This window comes from Haliotis rufescens, unplaced genomic scaffold (assembly GCF_023055435.1).
Source record: "Haliotis rufescens isolate VD_foot unplaced genomic scaffold, xgHalRufe1.0.p SCAF_16, whole genome shotgun sequence".
NCBI classification, from domain to species: Eukaryota; Metazoa; Mollusca; class Gastropoda; order Lepetellida; family Haliotidae; genus Haliotis; species Haliotis rufescens.
In genome coordinates this window covers 32,247,519-32,272,679 of record NW_025963846.1, presented here as the reverse complement: position 1 = coordinate 32,272,679, position 25,161 = coordinate 32,247,519, and the positions used below count along the sequence as shown (strand labels likewise).

At 46.9% G+C, this 25,161-nt stretch overlaps 1 protein-coding gene across 1 annotated transcript in view; it reads right to left on the bottom strand.

Annotated features, from left to right (window-relative positions):
* LOC124118959 (protein Wnt-5a-like) overlaps positions 1–25,161 on the bottom strand; it is a 236,103-nt gene that overhangs the window by 193,713 nt on the left and 17,229 nt on the right. The window contains exon 2 of the mRNA XM_046481297.2: positions 22,484–22,540. The gene's annotated coding sequence lies outside the window, so the exon portion shown is untranslated. The remainder of the gene's footprint in view (positions 1–22,483; positions 22,541–25,161) is intronic.

Genomic DNA, 25,161 nt, shown 5'->3' with positions numbered 1-25,161 from the left:
TGCAGTATATCTATGTGGGTGATGTATTTTGAATTTTATTCGACTTCAAAGTGAGGGTTTTAGAAGAGGGACATATATGTCCCTGTGGCATCCAGGGTGTTAACCACTTGGCAAACCGACCGCCCCGCCTTTGGTAATGAACAAAACTTATCTTCAGTAATATATAATGTAATAAATATCAATGTTAGAATAATTTAACTTGCTGAAGATGAGTGAGTGAGTGAATGAGTTGGGTTTAAGTTGGGTTCCCCCAGATCATGATGAAGATTAAGATAATAATGATTTGTTGTTTATCAGATTTGCTATCTTATTTATTCACCTGAAATGTTCTTAGATGTTACCATTCAACATTGTAGCCTCCATTCAACATTGTAGCCTACATTCTTCATTGTCGCCTCGATTCAACATTGTAACCTCCATTCAACATTGTAGCCTCCATTCAACATTGTAGCCAACATTCATCATTGCAGCCTCCATTCAACATTGTAGCCTACATTCATCATTGTAGCCTCCATTCATCATTGTCGCCTCGATTCAACATTGTAGCCTCCCTTCAACATTGTAGCCTCCATTCAACATTGTAGCCTCCATTCAACATTGTCGCCTCCATTCAACATTGTCGCCTCCATTCAACATTGTAGCCTCCATTCAACATTGTAGCCTCCATTCATCATTGTCGCCTCCATTCAACACTGTCGCTTCCATTCAACATTGTCGCCTCAATTCAACATTAGGGGCGGTCGGGTAGCATAGTGGTTAAAGCGTTCGCTCGTCACGCCGAAGACCTGGGTTCGATTCCCGACATGGTTATTCCCCCGCCGTGATATTGCTTAATTATTGCTAAAAGCGGCGTAAATCCTTACTCACTCAATCACTCAACATTGTAGCTTCCATTCAACTTTGTAGCCACCATTCATCGTTGTCGCCTCCATTCAACATTGTAGCCTTCATTCACCATCGTAGCCTACATTTAACATTATAGCCTACATTCAACATTGTCGCCTCCATTCAACATTGTAGCCTCCCTTCAACATTGTAGCCTCCATTCAACATTGTAGCCTACATTCAACATTGTAGCCTACATTCTTCATTGTCGCCTCCATTCAACATTGTAGCCTCCATTCATCATTGTAGACTCCATTCAGTATTGTAGCCTCTATTCAACAGTGTCTTCTCTATACATCATTGTAGTCTCCATTCAACATTGTCGCCTCCATTCAACATTGTAGCCTTCATTCAACAGTGTCGGCTCCATTCAACATTGTCGCCTAGATTCAATTCAATCATTGTAGCCTCCATTCATCATTGTAGCTTCCATTCAACAGTGTCATCTCTATACATCATTGTAGCTTCCATTCAATAGTGTAGCATTCATTCAACCATTTAGCCTCCATTCAACATTGTAGCCTCCATTCAACAGTGTCGTCTCCATTCAACATTGTCGCCTAGGTTAATTATTTTCGCCTCGATTCAACAGTGTCGCCTCCATTCAACATTGTAGCCCCCACTCATTATTGTCGCCTCCATTCAACATCGTAGCCTCCATTCATCATTGTCGCCTACATTCAACATTGTCACCTCCATTCAACAGTGACGCCTCGTAGCCGTAGGCCATATATGGCGTTGTATCCAAGTTGTGTAAATCGATGCTCATGATATCAGTCACTAGATTGTCTGATCCATATTCGATTATTCACAGATCGCCATGTACCTGGAATATTGCTGAGTGTGGTCATAAACAACAACAACAACAACAAACAAACAAACAAAAACAAACAAACGAGCTATTGGTGTGTTAAATAGCACCAGAAAACTGACTGAAACCCAGGAACTTTCCTTTGAGTAATACGCGCGGGGATAGTCCTTCTGCTTCCTGGTGTTCAAATTGGTATTTGAGACACCACGAAGCACACCGAGTATTGGCGATATAGAACGATGTAATCCGATTGTACGCCTATATAAGTCGTACTTTCATCTGTCAAGTCAGTCCTCGTGAGCAATCAATATGACACTGGTTCCTGTCCACACTTGATTGATGCGATACATCCGGGAGCTTCACGTGGAGATATATGGGATGACATTTTTTTGTCTTTATTCCAGCACGTCGGGCGACATGCATCTGTATCGAAAAATGGCGGGCACACTGGTTCCTGTAGCGGGCGTACAAACACCAAAATGTGACGTTAATTGTCTGTACTTGATGTGTTGGTGAAAACATCAGTTAAAGCAGTCATTCGCTCGTATTTAAAAACTCTGTACACTAGACTGTTGTGTGAACGCCCGCATTCAACCAAAGCTGTACAGTAAACTTGTGTATAAAAGCCCGCATTCAACCGAAGCTGTACCGTAAACTTTTGTATCTTATCCCACATTCAACCAAAGCTGTACAGTAAACTGTTGTATCTTATCCCACATTCAACCAAAGCTGTACAGTTAACTGTTGTATCTTATCCCACATTCAACCAAAGCTGTACAGTAAACTGTTGTATCCAAGCCCGCAATCAACCATTCGTGGGTGAGTATCTATCCAGATCGTGGATTAGTATCTAGTCGGGTCGCGGGTGAGTGTCTAGTCAGATCATGGTGAGTATCTAGCCCGGTTATGGATGAATATCTAGCCAGGTTGTGGATGAACATCTAGCCAGGTCGTGGATGAATATCTAGCCAGGTCGTTGGTGAGTATCTAATCAGGTCCTAGATGAGTATCTAGCCAGGTCGTGGGTGAGTATCTAATCAGGTCCTAGATGAGTATCTAGTCAGGTCGTGGGTGAGTATCTAATCAGGTCCTAGATGAGTATCTTGCCAGGTCGTGGGTGAGTATCTAATCAGGTCCTAGATGAGTATCTAGCCAGGTCGTGGGTGAGTATCTAATCAGGTCCTAGATGAGTATCTAGCCAGGTCGTGGGTGAGTATCTAATCAGGTCCTAGATGAGTATCTAGCCAGGTCGTGGGTGAGTATCTAATCAGGTCCTAGATGAGTATCTAGCCAGGTCGTGGGTGAGTATCTAATCAGGTCGCAGGTAAGCATCTAGTCAGGTCTTGGGTGAGTATCTAATCAGTAAAACATGAACTTTATAATATTTAATTTACCTGATACCGTGACAAATGTTATATTTGGGATAACATTTTCTTAGTAAAGTACAGATTCTACTACTTTGTGGGTTTGAGTCCCATCGGGAATTCGAACCCACACTGCCAGAGTGAGGCACCTAATCGCCAGCACACAAAGTCTGATAACCGTTCTAAATATTTGAGAAAGCACATTTTTATATTTTTCAATAATATGTTCCAACTAACTGATTCAAGTAGAGTTATTTTTTAAGATGCTTGTACATCTGTATGGTATTGACTTCATTACTGTACTTCTTTCCTTGCATGTTTCTTGAATGACTCGAGCCAGGACCAAGTGAGTGAATGGAACAACGTGAATGCAGTAGAGGAATTCCAACATTGGTAAAACGCAGAACAGATTAAGAGCTTTCTCTCCCCGTCTCGTGCAGGTGTGACACACCTTATACACCAGCCACGCCCCCGATGCACCAGCCACGCCCCTGTAACAGAGACATCGCCGACGGTGGAGGTCTGAGGGGAATGTGGAGCATGTACACTGCTGGTTGTGTGTTCTGGGTTTACCTTGCCGTACAGATCTTACATCAAAGCTCCACTTCCTCCCCGTCTCTGTACCACGGTATTTCATGATGCGGGAGTTTGGTGTCGGCGCGCGTGCAATCTACGGAGACAAGACCTTCCCGGAACAACGTGCATCGCACGTGCCGTGGACTCGCCTGGGTAATGGTTGTCCCGGTGTGTTATTCTGGATGAAAGCATGGCGTGGGTTCTCCCAACATGCCTCCAAAACACGGGAAGGAGCGAGATAACAATCCGAGCCTACAAACTCTAAATATTGCCTTTGAGGTTGTGTGAAGAGAGGTGATGAGACAAGAGAATCTCGGGGTTGGGCGACCTGGGAATCTTCGGACCGCTGCGACCAGTGGGGGAGGCATTAATGTTTGGATTCTGCACATGAGCTGAATTGGGGAAATAACCCGTAGACTTCTGTTATCACATTATGACATATGTAGTTCATATAACGCACTGAATATCTCAGCTGTGGCATTTCGTGTCGGGTTGCGGGAGAGGCGGATAAACAGAACCGTTCCTTGCGTGGGCAAAGCGGCGACATCTTTACTTGCTGGTTCAGCCCTCTGACCCTACACCCGGGATTCACAAGTAGTTGGTTCACCCTAATGACACCTATATCCTTAAAGCTAAAACTTGGTTCACCCTAATGACACCTATATCCTTAAAGCTAAAACTTGGTTCAACCTAATGAGTGAGTATGGTTTTACGCCGCCTTTAGCAATATTTCAGCAATATCACGGCGGGGGACACCAGAACTGGTCTTCGGCGTGACGAGCGAACCACCAGACCGTCCCGCCGCCCCGGTTCAAAGCAGTGACACTAACCCTTATAGCTTGTCGTTTTGTCAACCTAATAACATTAATATCCTTATCCCTAGACTTGGTTGGTGAAATTCATCGTATCCCAATGGATCGATGCTCATGATGTCAATCACTGGATTTTCTGGTCCAGATTTGATTATTTACAGACCTTCGTCATATGGCTGGAATATTTCAGAGTGCGGCGTTAAACAACAAACAAACAAAACCTAGTGACACCTGAAACCTTACACCTTGTAGTTGGTTGAACTTAATGGCTCGCTCCTTACTTTGAGACAGTGGTGTCTTATATTGCACGCAATGACCTCGCGTGCACAGCTCTAGCGGGTTGAGCGAGTTCACCTCCAGAAGGTTCTTCATCTGAAGGGTTTGCACATGGAGCGCGTTCATCGCGGGAGTTTGATTCAAATGCACCCGGGCGCGATACTTCTACAGTTAGAGATGAGGCCAGGGGACACTGCGACCCACTCAATGTGAAGAGACAGAGTGATTGCCAACCCTTGTACAGCAGGTGGATATGTGAAACACGCTGCGTGAACGTCACCCAACTCAGATCCGTGCACAGATCACCGCAACCATAACGTATGTTCGTTAGGACCACAATCACACATCAAGGCACATCAGAACACATAATAACAGCATGGCTGCCAAAACCCACATACATGATAGAAGACTGTTGACTTAGCCCCCCGATACAGAACTCGCATTTCTATGAACCTCTTCGGCGCTTCACCTACTTGACCTTCGCCCTTTGTATCTCGTGTTGTCTCGTGGGTCACGTGACTTCGCGAAATGAAAATAGCTCTAAATGTTGTGACACTAAATCTGTTTAGATGAGGGACGTCATGTCGAGGAAAGATTCTGAGAATTCTGGGAGAGAGAGGGGACCGCGATTTGTGGTCGAGCTGGGCGGGGAACACTGTTGTTCATCGCTGTGGGAGTAAATACTTCCACGTGATGCATGTGCTTGATCGGAGAAACGTGTTGCATCCATGGCGGGCGGAGCTATTGTTCAGGAGAATGGCAGTGGGCATTATTGCCGAACTCTGTCATACCATATTAAAGACATACCTCATAAACTTACGAATCGGCCACAGTCGTCTTACGCATGTTGGAGAGACTCGTTTGAACTTCGTGTGCTGGAACCGGGAATATTGCTAAACAAGGCGAACAGAACGTCAGGTGAAGAGTTATCTCCCCTAACCGCAATTACATGACAAATCAAATCGAATCCACAATCATAGGTTTCTGGCGTGCCCAAGGGACGCAACTCTGCACAGCAAATCGTGGCGCCTTAGACGACTGGGCCCCCCGTGCCCCCGTGAAATCTAAAGATGTGTTGTGTGACAATGACACTGTTCACATCATTCTACCATTGTGTTTGAAGTGATGTCAACATACTCGCTAGCTCTGTCACTCACTCACTCATCCATCCATTCACTCAGTCACCCCTACAGCTGTATCATAGCTTTGGTTCAGTGTTCTGTACGCGTACAGAAAAACAGAATTTAATATCCGTTTTTGTCAAAGCAGTGAATCCGGTTCGTGATTTTCGTGATTTAGAAGCGTTTCACAAGATCACCCCAACTTTTTGTTTTGTCAGTCGTTTACAAACCCGCCCGCCCCGAACGACGCAACTTGAGCCGATCAACGTGGACCCGCTAATGTAATCACCAAATACCCGGCACCCGACACTCGGCAAACAGGTGCTGTATGACGTGTGACGTGCAGCCATTGTCATGTTGGCTTGACACGACAGTGACGTGAGACGGGACCGGCAACTTCATGTCTGCCAGCGCACCTCGGTGAAACTTGCGACACTCCGTGGTGGTACGTGGTCCGTCATTGTGCGCATGTCATACTGGATATGTTCCGGTTAGGAATCTGGTAAAGTTGTCTGAGCCGCACTGTGTCGACCTCCACGTCACTCCCACCACGTCACCTCTACCTGGAACCTCTACCACGTCACTTCCACCACGTCACCTCTACCTGGAACCTCTACCATGTCACTCCTACCACGTCACCTCTACCTGGAACCTCTACCACGTCACTCCTACCACGTCACCTCTACCTGGAACCTCTACCACGTCACTCCTACCACGTCACCTCTACCTGGAACCTCTACCACGTCACTTCCACCACGTCACCTCTACCTGGAACCTCTACCACGTCACTCCTACCACGTCACCTCTACCTGGAACCTCTACCACGTCACTTCCACCACGTCACCTCTACCTGGAAGCTCTACCACGTCACTCCTACCACGTCACCTCTACCTGGAACCTCTACCACGTCACTCCTACAACGTCACCTCTACCTGGAACCTCTACCACGTCACTTCCACCACGTCACCTCTACCTGGAACCTCTACCACGTCACTCCTACCACTTCACCTCTACGTGGATATGCTTAAAGGAATGTTATACTGTAAAGTAAAGTGTTCGTAAAATGAATAAAAAACAGGATTTTTGGTCTCTCATATTGTTCGTGGTTTGATTGGTATTTTTATAATCATCTTTTAACGGCCATTCTGGTTTATTTTGTCACGTCACCCCTACCTGGAACCTCTATAAAGTCACCACGCGTCACCTCTTCCTCGTCACCCCCGAGTCACCTCTACCACGTCACTTCCACCACGTCACCTCAACGGGTGCAGGCTAAAACGGCACCTCAGCAAAACGTCACCGATTTCTCTGGCGAAAACGGCATCGCATTTGGCGAAAACGGGCGAAAACGACACCTCAACCGAGAACCTCTACCACTTCACCTCTACCACGTCACCTCTACCACGCCGCCTCTACCACGTCACCTCTACCACGTATCGCTGCAATGAAATTGCATCACGATCATTTGCAGTCCATTTTGACGTCACAATGAAATGACATCACTAATGGCTCTGCCACTGAAGCTGTTAGCAGTATTTTTTACACTTAGGACACTGCTTATTGCTGTCTACAAACTGAAAAAGTTGGAAAAATGATGTTGGATGATAAATGAAACATATCAACACTCGTTGATATATTTGATATCCAAAGACAAGCTTCGGAATTGTTCCACTTTTATCAACGAGTGTTGATATATTTGATATAAACAAAAAAGCCTCGGAATTGTTCTACTTTTATCTATTTGATATCAAAAGACACTCGGGTGAGATTCTCTATATTACAGTGCGGAGTGACATCGACATCAAAATTCCATATTATTTGATTGGTTTAATAACCCCAATAAAACCAAGTTACAAACACTTAGCTTGTCTCCCCGCGTGGCACGGACATTGCCACCAGCAAGGATGTCGGAAAAATAAAGATTACTTTATGCATCGTAAAACTGCCTCAATCCGAAAAGATTTCCTAGATTAACATGTGATGATTTAGACATTGAGTGCTGCGCATAATATCAGTATGTAGGTCCATGGATCAACGAGAGCTGTGTTTGTTAAGAATATGTGAGATGGGTGTAGATTGGCTCAAAGAGCCCTCGGTGTTGTGGCCAAATGTAACCACGTTGGTGTGTTCAATCATGCAGGGTTCACTGAGCTGTGCGACAGCTCTGTCCAACCTGTAGTAAACCACAGCGCAGGAGTCTAGGGGTCAAATGTGAAAGAAGTTTTCAAACATTCTTACACGTGAAATCAATTTCAATATGATTAAAACAGACACCCATACACACGTGTCCATAACGCTAGCCATGCATCAAGTAACAGACATAGGTTAACGGTGATTACAAGTATGTTTCTCACAGGGATTCAATACAACAGACGCTAGATTCACATACCCTTTATCAGATCGGAACAGATGCTGCGGAGACTCGGCAGATTCCGCCATCAGCAGGTGAAACGATCGGTTAATTCCGTTAGTCGAACGATACGCTGATTTGAAGCTTCTTACGAGTGATATAATCCAGAAGCTGAAACGTTGCCACCGTCAACAAACATCACCACACAGCAAAGAACGTCTAACGCCAACTCAAGGCTCCAACTGCCCCCAGTGGAACGTACGCGGTCACCGCACCGCTAGTGTCAATCGCTCCCTATCACACGACTCGGCAAAGTTCACGTTCATGTGTTCGGATAAATTCGGTGTCTGCACACCGTTTCATGGAGCACTGTATTAGGTTGTTTAAAGAAACAATGTTTTTGTGGCCATGAATGGGAACGTGTGACCTACATAAGGCAAATAAGCCTTCTGTTTTGTTGATCTTGACAATCCTGACCAGATCAGAAGGTATGGCTTTCATATACCCGGGGGTTGACCTACGTGTGAGACGATTCCCAGTTAAAATCTCTCTTTAATGACTCGTTTATGTGTCATTAGCGACAACTATCTCGGGGAGAACCAGTCAATGAAATATCGAGAACACGATACACCCCATCTGATGACAGGGGATTGGGTTACCGGGAGGGAATTACAGTCTTGACACGTGATGGTTAAATGCGGGGGCAGGACGGTTGAAGGGAGAGCGCTTTAGTGTTTATCTACAGCAGGGCACTCCAGTCTTGACAAGCGGTCACCACGCTGTGGTCAGTGCAGGGCATTCTCGTCTTGACAAGTGGTCAACACGCTGTGGTCACTGTAGGGTACTCTTGTCTTGACAAGTGGTCACCATGCTGTGGTCACTGGAGGGCACTCCTGTCTTGACAAGTGGTCACCACGCTATGGTCAACACGCTGTGGTCAGTGCAGGGTACTCTTGTCTTGACAAGTGGTCACCAGGATGTGGTCACTGTAGGGCACTCTTGTCTTGACAAGTGGTCACCACGCTGTGGTCACTGGAGGGCACTCCTGTCTTGACAAGTGGTCACCAGGATGTGGTCACTGTAGGGCACTCTTGTCTTGACAAGTGGTCACCAGGATGTGGTCACTGCAGGGCACTCCTGTCTTGACAAGTGGTCACCACGCTGTGGTTAAAGCAGGGCACTCCTGTCTTGACAAGTGGTCACCAGGATGTGGTCACTGTAGGGCACTCTTGTCTTGACAAGTGGTCACCACGCTGTGGTCACTGTAGGGCACTCTTGGCGAAACTGATGCATAGGACATTTTTCATGTGATGATGGCAAAGGGTGGCATATATAGTTATCATGTGATGATGCTGTGTAGAGGGTGGCATATATAGTTATCATGTGATGATGCTGTGTAGAGGGTGGCATATATCGTTATCATGTGATGATGCTGTGTGGAGGATGGGATATATAGTTATCATGTGATGATGCTGTGTGGAGGATGGGATATATAGTTATCATGTGATGATGCTGTGTGGAGGATGGGATATATAGTTATCATGTGATGATGCTGTGTGGAGGGTGGCATATATAGTTATCATGTGATGATGCTGTGTGGAGGGTGGGATATATAGTTATCATGTGGTGATGCTGTGTGGAGGGTGGGATATATAGTTATCATGTGGTGACATCAGTGTGGAGGGTGCGGCGTTAAACACACAAACAAACAAACTATTTGCTTCGACAGTTACGATTAACTCATGGTTTATGGTATTAGGTTTCATTTCGCTGAAACAAGCAACGGACGTGTACCGCTTGTACTGCGGAAGTTTTTCCCAAACAATTAAGCCTTGAAATGAAAAATGGACAGTAAAGCGCGGTGATCGGCAAAATTAACTGGTCTGGATAGCTTAAAGAGATCATGGCGACCGAATAGGATAGACCAGGCACATCAATCAGTCGCCCGAACTACCTCCGCTGGGGCATGCCTGACGCCATGAATAAACGAGGCTCGGTCCTCGGGATGACTTACACCCCCCCTCACATACCCCTCCTCTCCACACCACCCCCCTCCACACACACCTCCCCACCCCCCACCTCCTCCCACCGCGGCCATCATTATTCTGGGTTCATTTGACATTTATTCAGTTTATACTTTTTTATATTTTTTATATCATTTTGTAGTTATTATTCAAAAGAAAATTATTCAAATGAAATCCAGGCCAAAATCCCCTTTTTGCTACCTATACAACAGGCTTTGTAATTCATAATAAGCCTTTCATTTCATTTGATACACATATAGACATGTGCGGTTTTCGCTGTTACACATATCGGGATGTGCTGTGTTCGTTGTTACACATAGCGAGACAGGAGTGTTCGCTGTTACACATAGCGGGACGTGAAGTGTTCGCTGTTACACATAGACAGACATGCGGCATTCGCTAGTACACACAGCGAGACGTGGGGTGTTCGCTGTTAGATATAGCGAGACATGCGGTTTTCGCTGTTACACATTAGCGGGACGTACAGTGATCGCTGTTACACATTGCGAGACATCAGTGTTCGCTGTTACACATAGAGAGACATGCAGTGTTCGCTGTTATACATAGAGACATGGAGTGTTCGCTGTTACACATATCGAGACATGGGGTGTTCGCTGTTACATATGGAGAGACATGGACTGTTCGCTGTTTAAATATCGAGACATGGGGTGTTCGCTGTTACACATATCGAGACATGGGGTGTTCGCTGTTACATATGGAGAGACATGGGGTGTTCGCTGTTACACAAAGCGAGACATGGGGTGGTGGCTGTTACACATATCGAGACATGGGGTGTTCGCTGTTACATATGGAGAGACATGGACTGTTCGCTGTTACAAATATCGAGACATGGGGTGTTCGCTGTTACACATATCGAGACATGGGGTGTTCGCTGTTACATATGGAGAGACATGGGTGTTCGCTGTTACATATGGAGAGACATGGAGTGTTCGCTGTTACACAAAGCGAGACATGGGGTGTTCGCTGTTACACATATCGAGACATGGGGTGTTCGCTGTTACATATGGAGAGACATGGATGGTCGCTGTTACACTTGGAGATACATGCGGTGTTCGCTGTTACATAGAGCGGGACAAGAGCTGCTCGCTGTCACACATAGCGAGACATGGGTGTTCGCTGTTATACATAGCGAGACGTGCAGTGTTCGCTGTTACACATATCGAGACGTGCAGTGTTCATAGTTACACACATGGGGACGTGCGTTGTTTGCTATTAAACTTGCTATTATTTGGTTTACGTCCAAGTTGAATAACAACCACAACCTCGTTCTTCAGTCTGGTGATGTGAAGCACCTGAGTTAATTAAAGTACTGGCAGTGCCTGGCAAGCACATCTGTGGAGGTCGCGCTGATTACCCAGGTTGGAGTTAGTGCTAATCATCCTCCCTACACTCACTAAACCTCAAAAGTAACGCAAACGCCGAGGCAAGATTAAGGTGGGAACATATTTTAATCTTTTATCGGTTCCTGTTTTTAGGAAATTTCAAAGAATTGTGTTCCTTTTATAAAGTTAATTGAGGACCCATTAAAGCAGATATCTTTTATACATCTAACCTGTTGGTGGGGAGTTAGTCTGGCGACTGGTAAAAGTCTGCGTCGTCAGTGACTTCTTGTTGAGGAACGTTTAAGTCATCTTGCCATTGCAAAGGAGTTAACTTACCGTAAAAGTCCAGATTCAACACTTGCATTACATTTTGGCTGGACTGTGCATAGAAATTGCCTAACAAACTAGACACCCGGTTCGTGAACAACATAGATTCAAAGTATGTGATTTCCTCAACTGGCGGTCACAGATATTTCCCTAATCTTTTCATGTTTTTAATCAAGGTGCTCAAATGATTTAATGCATTTCGCGAGGTAAGCCCCTTTTTACTACAATATAGATCTTGATTATCGATGATCAGATCGTCTTTACTGGACGTTTGTTTGTTTGAAGCAAAAGCAAGTGATGCGAGTGGTTGAAACCGATTGGTCAATAGGAGGGACATAGAAGGGACATAACTCGTAATAGCCACTGGTGGTGCTACGATCGAGCCCAGAAATTCCAGCCTAAGTCGGCAAGGATGGAAACTGGTCTTTTATAGTCAGTTAACACCTTTGAATAGGGAAGATGGTTTAAGTTGATCTTCAACTTGTGAGACATTGCATGCCTTGTTGATTGCTGAATGAGACACGGAAGAAAAAATGGCGGTCAGAGGGGCCCGGCCCGGTGGTAGCGTCATATTGCACTCTTCTGTCACGTGTACGCTAAAGCCATGGAATGTGTGATCTATCTGTGAGGCAGGAAGTCACGGAATGTGTGATCTATCTGTGACACAGGAAGTCACGGTATGTGTGATCGGTCTGTGACACAGGAAGTCACGGAATGTGTGATCTGTCTGTGACACAGGAAGTCACGAAATGTGTGATGTGTCCGTGCACACATGAAGTCACGAAATGTGTGATGTGTCTGTGACACAGGAAGTCACGAAATGTGTGATGTGTCCGTGACACATGAAGTCACGGTATGTGTGATCGGTCTGTGACACAGGAAGTCACGGAATGTGTGATCTGTCTGTGACACAGGAAGTCACGAAATGTGTGATGTGTCCGTGCACACAGGAAGTCACGAAATGTGTGATGTGTCTGTGACACAGGAAGTCACGAAATGTGTGATGTGTCCGTGACACATGAAGTCATGGAATGTGTGATCTGCCTGTGACACAGGAAGTCACGAAATGTATGATGTGTCCGTGACACAGGAACTCACGGAATGTGTGATCTGTCTGTGACACAGGAAGTCACGGAATGTGTGATCTGTCTGTGACACAGGAAGTCACGGAATGTGTGATCTGTCTGTGACACAGGAAGTCACGGAATGTGTGATCTGGCTGTGACACAGGAAGTCACGGAATGTGTGATGTGTCTGTGACACTGGAAGTCACGAAATGTGTGATGTGTCTGTGACACATGAAGTCATGGAATGTGTGATCTGTCTGTGACACAGGAAGTGACGGAATGTGTAATGTGTGTGTGACACAGGAAGTCACGGAATGTGTGATCTGTCTGTGACACAGGAAGTCACGAAATGTGTAATGTGTCCATGACACATGAAGTCATGGAATGTGTGATCTGTCTGTGACACAGGAAGTCACGAAATGTGTAATGTGTGTGTGACACAGGAAGTCACGGAATGTGTGATCTGCCTGTGACACAGGAAGTCACGGTATGTGTGATCTGTCCGTGACACAGGAAGTCACGGAATGTGTGATCTGACTGTGACACAGGAAGTCACGAAATGTGTGATGTGTCCGTGACACAGGAACTCACGGAATGTGTGATCTGTCTGTGACACAGGAAGTCACGGAATGTGTGATCTGACTGTGACACAGGAAGTCACGGAATGTGTAATGTGTGTGTGACACAGGAAGTCACGGAATGTGTGATACTTGTCATGTGCGGCCATTAGTAGCTGACGAACACCTGGAATGGTCCTAACACATTCTACCCATTTGGGGAATCGAACCCGGGCTTTCGCCTGATAGTGATGCAAGGATAGGCCTACATGATGTTAGTGTGTGTTCGTATGTATGCAAGGATAGGTCTGTATGGTGTTAGTGTATGTTCATATTGATGCAAGGATAGGTCTACATGATGTTAGTGTATGTTCGTATTGATGCAAGGATAGGTCTACATGATGTTAGTGTGTGTTCGTATTGATGCAAGGATAGGTCTACATGATGTTAGTGTATGTTCGTATTGATACAAGAATAGGTCAACAATATGTTCGTGTGTGTTTGCAGAACATTGTTTTTAATTATTAACGAGTCCGAATGTGGATGTGTTTGTTAAAATCGAAAAGCGTCGACCCTTGTCGTCTGTTACATTATATTATCCTGCTCCGACAATGAATCACCGACACCCAGCGCACGTAGTCCACATCAGCATAATGTAATATCTGTGTTATATATCTGTGTAAATATTCTCGGAACACAGAGTTACATCCCTTGGCGCCCTGATCTCCTGGACATACTACATTATGACAGTTTATTTACAGAACACTGCATCACGTCTCCCCCTCACGTCTCCCCCACACGTCTTCCACTCACGTCTTCAACTCACGTCTTCCACTCACGTCAGGACTAAGATGTCGCTGAGATCAAATCTATCAAACAAGAAGAGCATAGCCATTCGTTAGTCAACACCAACGTCTTCCGTCCAGATGGACATCCATGCAACTATCCCCACTGTGTGACAGCACCGTGTCCCTGTGTACAGTGTAACCTCCATATAGCATTACTGTCTGACATTACCGTGTCCCTGTGTACAGTGTAACCTCCATATAGCATCACTGCCTGACATCACCGTATCCCTGTGTACAGTGTAACCTCCATATAGCATCACTGACTGACATCACCGTGTCCCTGTGCACATTGCAACCTCCATATAGCATCACTGTCTGACATCACCGTGTCCCTGTGTACAGCGTAACCTCCACATAGCATCACTGACTGACATCACCGTGTCCCTGTGTACAGTGTAACCTCCATATAGCATCACTGTCTGACATCACCGTGTCCATGTGCACAGTGCAACCTCCATATAGCATCACTGTCTGACATCACCGTGTCCCTGTGTACAGTGTAACCTCCATATAGCATCACTGTCTGACATCACCGTATGCCTATGTATAGTGAAACCTCCATATAGCATCACTGTCTGACATCACCGTGTTCCTATGTACAGTGTAACCTCCATATAGCATCACTGACTGACATCACCGTGTCTCTGTGTACAGTGTAACCTCCATATAGCATCACTGTCTGACATCACCGTGTTCCTGTGTACAGTGTAACCTCCATATAGCATCACTGACTGACATCACCGTGTCTCTGTGTACAGTGTAACCTCCATATAGCATCACTGTCTGATATCACCGTGTTCCTGTGTACAGTGTAACCTCCATATAGCATCACTGTCTGACATCACCGTGTCCCTGTGTACAGTGTAACCTCCATATAGCATCACTGTCTGACATCACCGTGTCCCTGTGTACAGTGTAACCTCCATATAGCATCACTGTCTGACATCACCGTGTTCCTGTGTTCAGTGTAACCTCCATATAGCATCACTGAATGACATCACCGTGTTCCTGTGTACAGTGTAACCTCCATATAGCATCATTGTCTGACATCACCGTGTTCCTGTGTTCAGTGTAACCTCCATATAGCATCACTGAATGACATCACCGTGTTCCTGTGTACAGTGTAACCTCCATATAGCATCACTGAATGACATCACCGTGTTCCTGTGTACAGTGTAACCTCCATATAGCATCATTGTCTGACATCACCGTGTCCCTGTGTACAGTGTAACCTCCATATAGCATCACTCTCTGACATCACCGTGTCCCTGTGTACAATGTAACCTGCAGATATCACCACTGTTAAAAATACACCCTGTATACAGTGTAACCTGTAGATATCACCACTGTCTGACATCACCCTGTATACAGTGCAACCTGCAGATACCACCACTGTCTGACCTCACCCTGTATACAGTGTAACCTGCAGATACCACCACTGTCTGACGGCATATTCTATGTCACAAACTGTGCAGGTCACAGCGATATAGCTGATATACACCTGGCTATGTCACAAACTGTGCAGGTCACAGCGATATAGCTGATGCACACCTGGCTATGTCTGGCACACTCTGCAGGTGGAAGTTCTACAACTATTCAGGTCAGTATTTTTCTTATGTCACACCCATCGATTGGCAGTACGATTAAAAGATTTTATTGGCGGTTTACTCACTGTGATGTCTGTGTTATGTTTAATATCGGAAAAAAAAACTTTCCACAAAACGTATTTACGTGAAGCATGACAAATTCGGAAAAGGTCAAACTATTATCCTGAAACACTGACGTCATCACACTGATGGGCGAGCACGTGCAGGTGTGCACGTGCTGCATATACGGAGCCAATGACTTCTGGTCCACGGAAGACGACATTATGTGCCACACGTGAAGCTGAGCACATGTGGAACTAAACTTGAAATGCATGAACGGTGGATGAATATCCTGAGTAGATTGGGAGCACGCACCTGTGTGTTACCGACTGAAACAATGCCCCGTATACAGCTGAAAGACTGCGGAGAGAGAGAGAGAGAGAGAGAGAGAGAGAGAGAGAGAGAGTCTCCCCCTCATGTCTTCGACTCACGTCTTCCCCACACGTCTCTCCCTCACGTCTCACCAACACGTATTCCACTCACGTATTCCCCTCAGGTCTTCCCAACACGTCTCCCACTCACGTCTCCTCCCCCCCCACACACACACACACACGTATTCCACTCACGTCTCACCAACACGTATTCCACTCACGTATTCCCCTCAGGTCTTCCCAACACGTCTCCCACTCACGTCTCCTCCCCCCCCCCCCCCCCCCCCACACACACACACACACGTATTCCACTCACGTCTCACCAACACGTATTCCACTCACGTATTCCCCTCAGGTCTTCCCAACACGTCTCCCACTCACGTCTCACCCTCACGTCTTCCCCACACGTCTCCCCGACACGTTTCACCCTCACGTCTCCCCCACACGTCTACCACTCACGTCTCCCCCACACGCCTCCCCCACACACGTCTCCCCCTCACGTCTTCGCTCTCACGTCTTCCCCGCACGTCTCCCCCACACGTCTACCACTCACGTCTCCCCCACACGCCTCCCCCACACATGTCTCCCCCTCACGTCTTCGCCCTCACGTCTTCCCCGCACGTCTCCCCCCTCAAGTATTCCACTCACGTCTCCCCCTCACGTATTCCACTCACGTCTTCGCGACACATCTCCCCAACACGTCTCCGCCTCATGCTCCCCCCCCCCCCCTCAAATCAGGTCTTCCACTCAAGTATCCCCTCACCTCTTCAACTCACGTCTCCCTCTAACGTCTTCAACTCACGTCTTCCCCTCACGTCTCCCACACTCGTGTTCCACTCACGTGTTGCCCTCACATCTTCCACTCACGTCTTCCCCTCACGTCTTCCACTTACTTCTCCCCTACGTCTTCCACTCACACGTCTTCCCCTCACGTCTTTCACTCACATCTTCCCCTCACATCTTCCACTCACGTCTTCCCCTCACGTCTTCCACTTACTTCTCCCCCACATGTCTTCCCCTCACGTCTCCCCACACGTCTGCCACTCACGTGTTCCCCTCACGTCTCCCACTCACATCTTCCCCTCACGTCTTTCACTCACGTCTCCCACTCACATCTTCCCCTTACGTCTCCCACTCACATCTTCCCCTCACGTCTGCCACTCACGTCTCCCCACACGTCTCCCCACACGTCTGCCACTCACGTGTTCCCCTCACGTCTTTCCCTCACGTCTTCCCCACGTCTGCCACTCACGTCTTCCCCTCACCTCTTCAACTCACGTCTCCCTCTAACGTCTTCAACTCACGTCTTCCCCTCACGTCTCCCACACTCGTGTTCCACTCACGTGTTGCCCTCACATCTTCCACTCACGTCTCCCCCTCACGTCTTCCACTTACTTCTCCCCCACATGTCTTCCCCTCACGTCTTCCCCTCACGTCTTCCACACTCGTGTTCCACTCACATCTTCCCCTCACGTCTCCCACTCTCGTCTTCCCCTCACGTCTTTCACTCACGTCTTCCCCTCACGTCTTTCACTCACATCTCCCACACTCGTGTTCCACTCACATCTTCCACTCACGTCTTCCCCTCACGTCTCCCACTCTCGTGTTCCACTCACGTCTCCCACACTCGTGATCCACTCACGTCTTCCACTCACGTCTTCCCCTCACATCTTCCACCCACGTCTTCCCCTCACGTCTCCCACTCTCGTGTTCCGCTCACGTCTTTCCCTCACGTCTCCCCCACGTCTCCCACACTCGTGTTCCACACTCGTGTTCCACACTCGTGATCCACTCACGTCTTCCCCTCACGTCTTCCACACTCGTGTTCCACTCACGTCTTCCCCTCACGTCTTTCACTCACGTCTTCCCCTCACGTCTTCCACTCACATCTTTCCCTCACGTCTTCCCCTCACGTCTTCCACTCACGTCTTCCACTCACGTCTTCCCCTCATGTCTTTCACTCACTTCTTTCACTCACGTCTTCCCCTCACGTCTTTCACTCACGTCTTTCACTCACATCTTCCCCTCACGTCTTCCACTCACGTCTTCCCCTCACATCTCCCATTCACGTCTTTCACTCACGTCTTCCCCTCACATCTCCCATTCACGTCTTTCACTCACGTCTTCCCCTCACGTCTTCCATTCACGTCTTCCCCTCACGTCTTTCACTCACGTCTTTCACTCACGTCTTCCCCTCACGTCTTCCACTCACGTCTTCCCCTCACGTCTTCCACTCACATCTTCCCCTCACGTCTTTCACTCACGTCTTTCACTCACGTCTTCCCCTCACGTCTTCCACTCACGTCTTCCACTCACGTCTTTCACTCACGTCTTCCCCACACGTCTCCCCGACACGTTTCCCCCTCACGTCTCCCCCACACGTCTACCACTCACGTCTCCCCCACACGCCTCCCCCACACACGTCTCCCCCTCACGTCTTCGCCCTCACGTCTTCCCCGCACGTCTCCCCCACACGTCTCCCCCCTCAAGTATTCCACTCACGTCTTCGCGACACATCTCCCCAACACGTCTCCGCCTCATGCTCCCCCCCCCCCCCCCCCCAAAATCAGGTCTTCCACTCAAGTATCCCCTCACCTCTTCAACTCACGTCTCCCTCTAACGTCTTCAACTCACGTCTTCCCCTCACGTCTCCCACACTCGTGTTCCACTCACGTGTTGCCCTCACATCTTCCACTCACGTCTTCCCCTCACGTCTTCCACTTACTTCTCCCCTACGTCTTCCACTCACACGTCTTCCCCTCACGTCTTTAACTCACATCTTCCCCTCACATCTTCCACTCACGTCTTCCCCTCACGTCTTCCACTTACTCCTCCCCCACATGTCTTCCCCACACGTCTCCCCACACGTCTGCCACTCACGTGTTCCCCTCACATCTTTCCCTCACGTCTTCCCCACGTCTGCCACTCACGTCTTCCCCTCACCTCTTCAACTCACGTCTTTCACTCACGTCTTTCACTCACGTCTTCCCCTCACGTCTTCCACTCACATCTTCCCCTCAAATCTTCCCCTCACGTCTTCCACTCACGTCTTCCACTCACATCTCCCACTCACGTCTTCCCCTCACGTCTTCCCCTCACGTCTTTCACTCACATCTTCCCCTCACGCCTTTCACTCACGTCTTTCACTCACGTCTTCCCCTCACGTCTTTCACTCACGTCTTTCACTCACATCTCCCACTCACGTCTTCCCCTCACGTCTTCCCCTCACGTCTTTCACTCACATCTTCCCCTCACATCTTCCCCTCACGTCTTTCACTCACATCTCCCACTCACGTCTTCCCCTCACGTCTTCCCCTCACGTCTTTCACTCACGTCTTTCACTCACGTCTTCCCCTCACGTCTTTCACTCACATCTCCCACTCACGTCTTCCCCTCACGTCTTCCCCTCACGTCTTTCACTCACATCTTCCCCTCACGTCTTTCACTCACGTCTTTCACTCACGTCTTCCCCTCACGTCTTCCACTCACATCTTCCCCTCAAATCTCCCCTCACATCTCCCATTCACGTCTTCCCCTCACGTCTTCCCCTCACGTCTTTCACTCACATCTTCCCCTCACGTCTTTCACTCACGTCTTCCCCTCACGTCTTTCACTCACGTCTTTCACTCACATCTTCCCCTCACGTCTTTCACTCACATCTTCCCCTCACGTCTTTCACTCACGTCTTTCACTCACATCTCCTCCACACGTCTTCCACTCACGTCTTCCCGGCTAGTCTCCCCTGCACGTCTCCCCTTTACGCACGTGACAGGGAAATAAAGTGATATAGTGTTAATGATATTCCACCCAAGTTTAATGGAATCATTAGCGTAAATGTCGTCAGAATACTGTAAGCTGCACACAAGGCAGGAGGAGTAGCTTCCCTTTAACGTGACTTCGTTTTGTTCAGTGATACAGCGTGTTCGAGGGTTGGGCTTCACTGTCATGTCGAGAAGGTCTAGTACCACTGTCTTGTAACATCCTTGTAACTGAAGTCCCTCGTACACAGTTGACCATCGTGTTCAGTAGCAAAACCGGGTACTAATGTCTTTTGACAAGCGAGCATCAGGTGGATAAGTCGCGGAAGTCTACCAAAAGCTTATATTCTCCTGCGCATTTGTGTTCCAGGATCGCCTAATCCTTGAATTTAGTCGCAATGTGTTTCAGGATTTTCTCGAACTGCCCTTGGCAATAGACTTACCTCCCCTGGGCCACTGGAGCGACACCTATAGGTCGGGTAAAATGTGATTACCTCCCCCTTAATCGCGTGTGAACTGATCTTCAGGGAATAGATTTTCACAATGGATTTGTTTTTTGGGCAAACGTTTTCTTTACTCGCGGGCCATGTGTTAGTTGCCTGTTACCCGCCTCCCATGTTGCTGTCGCTGTGGGGGGAACGCTGAGTGGCATCATTAATGTGTAACCCAGTGTGTTGTATAAACGAAATAGACCTTGTCTTGTTACTGGATCCTGGGTTCTTTGGTCAGGTGTGCAGGGTGTACTCTACCCCAACAGCCTGATACAAGACAGTAGTGATCCCCAGCTGAGGTCGGCCCTGCCATTTCAAGACACATACTTAGATGGGAGTATGACACATAGTGTTTGTTTGTTTGTTTGTTTGTTGTTTAACGCCGCACTCAGCTATATTCCAGCTATATGACGGCGGTCTGAAATATAATCGAGTCTGGACCAGAAAATCCAGTGATTGACATCATGAGCATCGATCCACGCAACTGGGATACGATGACGTGTCAACGAAGTCAGCTAGCCTGACCATCTGATCCCGTTAGTCGCCTCTTACGACAAGCATCGCAAGATGAATCGCACTTTGGGACAGAACTAGCAGCAGTTAGGAGCTGTGTGGTCTGGGGCAGCCGTGGGTGCCCGACAGACGAGCGTGGTGATCCAGCGATAGACGTCTGGGTGCACCAGGTTCGTTTTTCATTATTTTATCAGTTAAAAGAAGGCAATTAAATAATTCATAAATCTGCAATATATAAGAACCATATGTTCCACCGTCGACTTCTGTGACCGCAACATTTAACCTGGCGTTCCACCTCCCGGGGACTACTTCACGCTACTGTTTCGTGAATTCGCATCATGCTTAAAAGCAACCTTTAGAATTAAGTTTATACCCAATGTAACCTTTAAGAATTGAGTTTATACCCCAATGTAACCTTTAAGACGATTTCATAAGAAACGTTTCCCCTGGAACGCATGATACAGTGAACAACCCCACCTGATCACGGTAGGGTATTAAACCCATATGTGTAGACAAACTGGCAATACTACCCAGGTGCTATAGATTACACGTAACAATCCTTCCTAAATACACACCAGGATCCGTGCTACACAAGGCAACAAGCCACGTGCCCCTCAGTGGCGCTTAAGTGAACTTTCTTCATTCAACCAAATGCCCCACAAGTCAATTTGGGCCACTCTTTCAAAAAAACTTGAAAACTCCACTCGACTTCAGTATGGCTATTGTATATAAAGTCATGTTTTTGTGAGTGTTACGAATTTGATAGATTCTCACTTGCACAACACGGCAGTTGTAAGCGGGAGCCCCACCACGGGCCGCTGCTGTAGTTCAAAGACTGGAAGCTAACCGTGTTTGTTTCTTCTGAAATTTGAATTGAATTTCTGACAACTGTGTACAGCGTGTTGTTTATCTCGATGACATAAACCCAGGTGTTTGATTCATATATAAATAAATATACAGCATGGCGGTTTGAGAGGCTCCATCTCACTTTCAACATCTTGTTTCTTAAGTTTGTTTTGTCGTGCAACGTCACGGCTACCGTCGCTCATGTTTGTATGTTTGTGTCACGTGCCAGCAACACACAAACATAAATAACGTGTATAGTTACTTCTTGCAAAGTTTTTCTCTACAAGCTAGGAGCGATTTCAATCTCTTTTTTTCTAAAAACTGTGTGCAACATGCGTTGTTGTTATATTTGGTTGTGAGCGACTTGACTTGTTTTAGTGACATACTGGACTATGTACACATGAATACCGGCGGTGAACATTCTGTTTATCAAAACTGAATCGTGCACAAAAAAACATTTTCCAACTTGTCAAAACATACCGTGTTACAAAACCTACCTTCGTCAGGTGCCCGTGGCTATCTGTCCATACTTTAGCTCCACTAGGCCACAAAACCTGAGAATGAACAAAACAAATATATAATTTCCAAACATAAACAAAATAACGCCATCCTTTTTCATAAGCAAATAGAAAATATACAAATCTAAACTCAGATCCAATTGTTATCTCAATAAGCACTATCCAACATGTACTTGTCATCCGTTCCAGCATTAATGTCATGAACGTGTTTACCTAAAGTTGTAAACACGTCTATATTGTGACATTAACTTATTCAACGTCCATGATAATACACGTGCAACGCACCATAAACGCGTGTTGGACGTTAACTTGAGAGTCACCCTCATCAACGTCACAGTGTCACGTTAGAAATAAGCATCAAGTATCTCATATCTTAACATTAACTCTGTGTCAGACGCCTCACCAATACCAGGAATAATTTCTTGCATTGGGAGACTTCCAGTTAGACGGCATGCAACCGCTCTTATCCAGCTTGTTCCGCCAGCCTAGCTTACCTCCCCTGGGTGATATATGCCGCTTGTTTCAGGGGTTCTCAGTTTTACCTATTTGGGGGTGATTATGAATGTGCATCACCCATGTCACATCAATAGCCGAGACTTTTCATATGTATTCACCTATGTGACAGTGTGACGTATGCATGGTAGTGACCATGTGACTGTGACGTATGTATTCACCTGGGCCCACTTGCACAAAGCGATCTTAGCGCTAAGACTATCGTAAGCCTAAGTATTCACCTTTTCTGGTGTGACAGTGTGGCGTATCTATTCACGCGTTGCCAAATGATTGTGTGACGTATGTATTCACATGCTGTCATGTGACAGTGTGACGTATGTATTCACCCGTTGTCATGTGACAGTGTGACGTATGTATTCACCTGTTGTCATGTGACAATGTGACGATTGTATTCACCTGTTGTCGTGTGACAGTTTGACGATTGTATTCACCTGTTGTCGTGTGACAGTTTGACGATTGTATTCACCTGTTGTCATGTGACAGTGTTACGATTGTATTCACCTGTTGTCGTGTGACAGTGTGACGATTGTGTTCACCTGTTGTCATGTGACAGTGTGACGATTGTATTCACCTGTTGTCATGTGACAGTGTTACGATTGTATTCACCTGTTGTCGTGTGACAGTTTGACGATTGTATTCACCTGTTGTCGTGTGACAGTGTGACGATTGTATACACTTGTTGTCATGTGACAGTGTGCCGATTGTATTCACCTGTTGTGTGACAGTGTGACGATTGTATTCACCTGTTGTCGTGTGACAGTGCGACGATTGTATTCACCTGTTGTCGTGTGACAGTGTGACGATTGTATTCACCTGTTGTCGTGTGACAGTGTGACGATTGTATTCACCTGTTGTCATGTGACAGTGTTACGATTGTATTCACCTGTTGTCGTGTGACAGTGTGCCGATTGTATTCACCTGTTGTCGTGTGACAGTGTGACGATTGTATACACTTGTTGTCATGTGACAGTGTGCTGATTGTATTCACCTGTTGTTGTGTGACAGTGTGACGATTGTATTCACCTGTTGTCGTGTGACAGTGTGCCGATTGTATTCACCTGTTGTGTGACAGTGTGACGATTGTATTCACCTGTTGTCGTGTGACAGTGTTACGATTGTATTCACCTGTTGTCGTGTGACAGTGTGCCGATTGTATTCACCTGTTGTCGTGTGACAGTGTGACGATTGTATACACTTGTTGTCATGTGACAGTGTGCTGATTGTATTCACCTGTTGTTGTGTGACAGTGTGACGATTGTATTCACCTGTTGTCGTGTGACAGTGCGACGATTGTATTCACCTGTTGTCGTGTGACAGTGTGACGATTGTATTCACCTGTTGTCGTGTGACAGTGTGACGATTGTATTCACCTGTTGTCGTGTGACAGTGTGACGATTGTATTCACCTGTTGTCGTGTGACAGTGTGACGATTGTATTAACCTGTTGTCATGTGACAGTGTTACGATTGCATTCACCTGTTGTCGTGTGACAGTGTGACGATTGTATACAACTGTGGATCAGCTGTGCTGTGGTTCAGATGTGGTCTGGATCAGCTGTGCTGTGGTTTAGACGTGTTCTTGTACAGCTATGCTGTGGTACAGATGTGTTCTTGATCAGCTGTGCTGTGGTTTAGACGTGGTCTGGATCAGCCGTGCTGTGGTTCAGATGTGGCCTGGATCAGCCGTGCTGTGGTTCGGATGTGGTCTGGATCAGCCGTGCTGTGGTTCAGATGTGGTCTGGATCAGCTGTGCTGTGGTTTAGACGTGTTCTTGTACAGCTATGCTGTGGTACAGATGTGTTCTTGATCAGCTGTGCTGTGGTTTAGACGTGGTCTGGATCAGCCGTGCTGTGGTTCAGATGTGGTCTGGATCAGCTGTTTTCTAGATCATCTGTCTTTGTATTGTCACCAGCAATTTCGGTATGTTCATGTGCAGGTGGAGTAACATCGTACAGTTTAACCGCGCGATGACAGTAATGTTGTCACCAGCTGCGGCGTGTGTTTGTCGTCGTTTGTTCTAATCCCGGTGGAACTCACCAGGGACAAGTTGACCTTTCCATCTTCAATAGCTATCTGGTAGACCTACCTGGTGCTGTGTACACAAAACAAAAAGTGCTATAAGCAGGGAGATGGTTCCTCACATCCA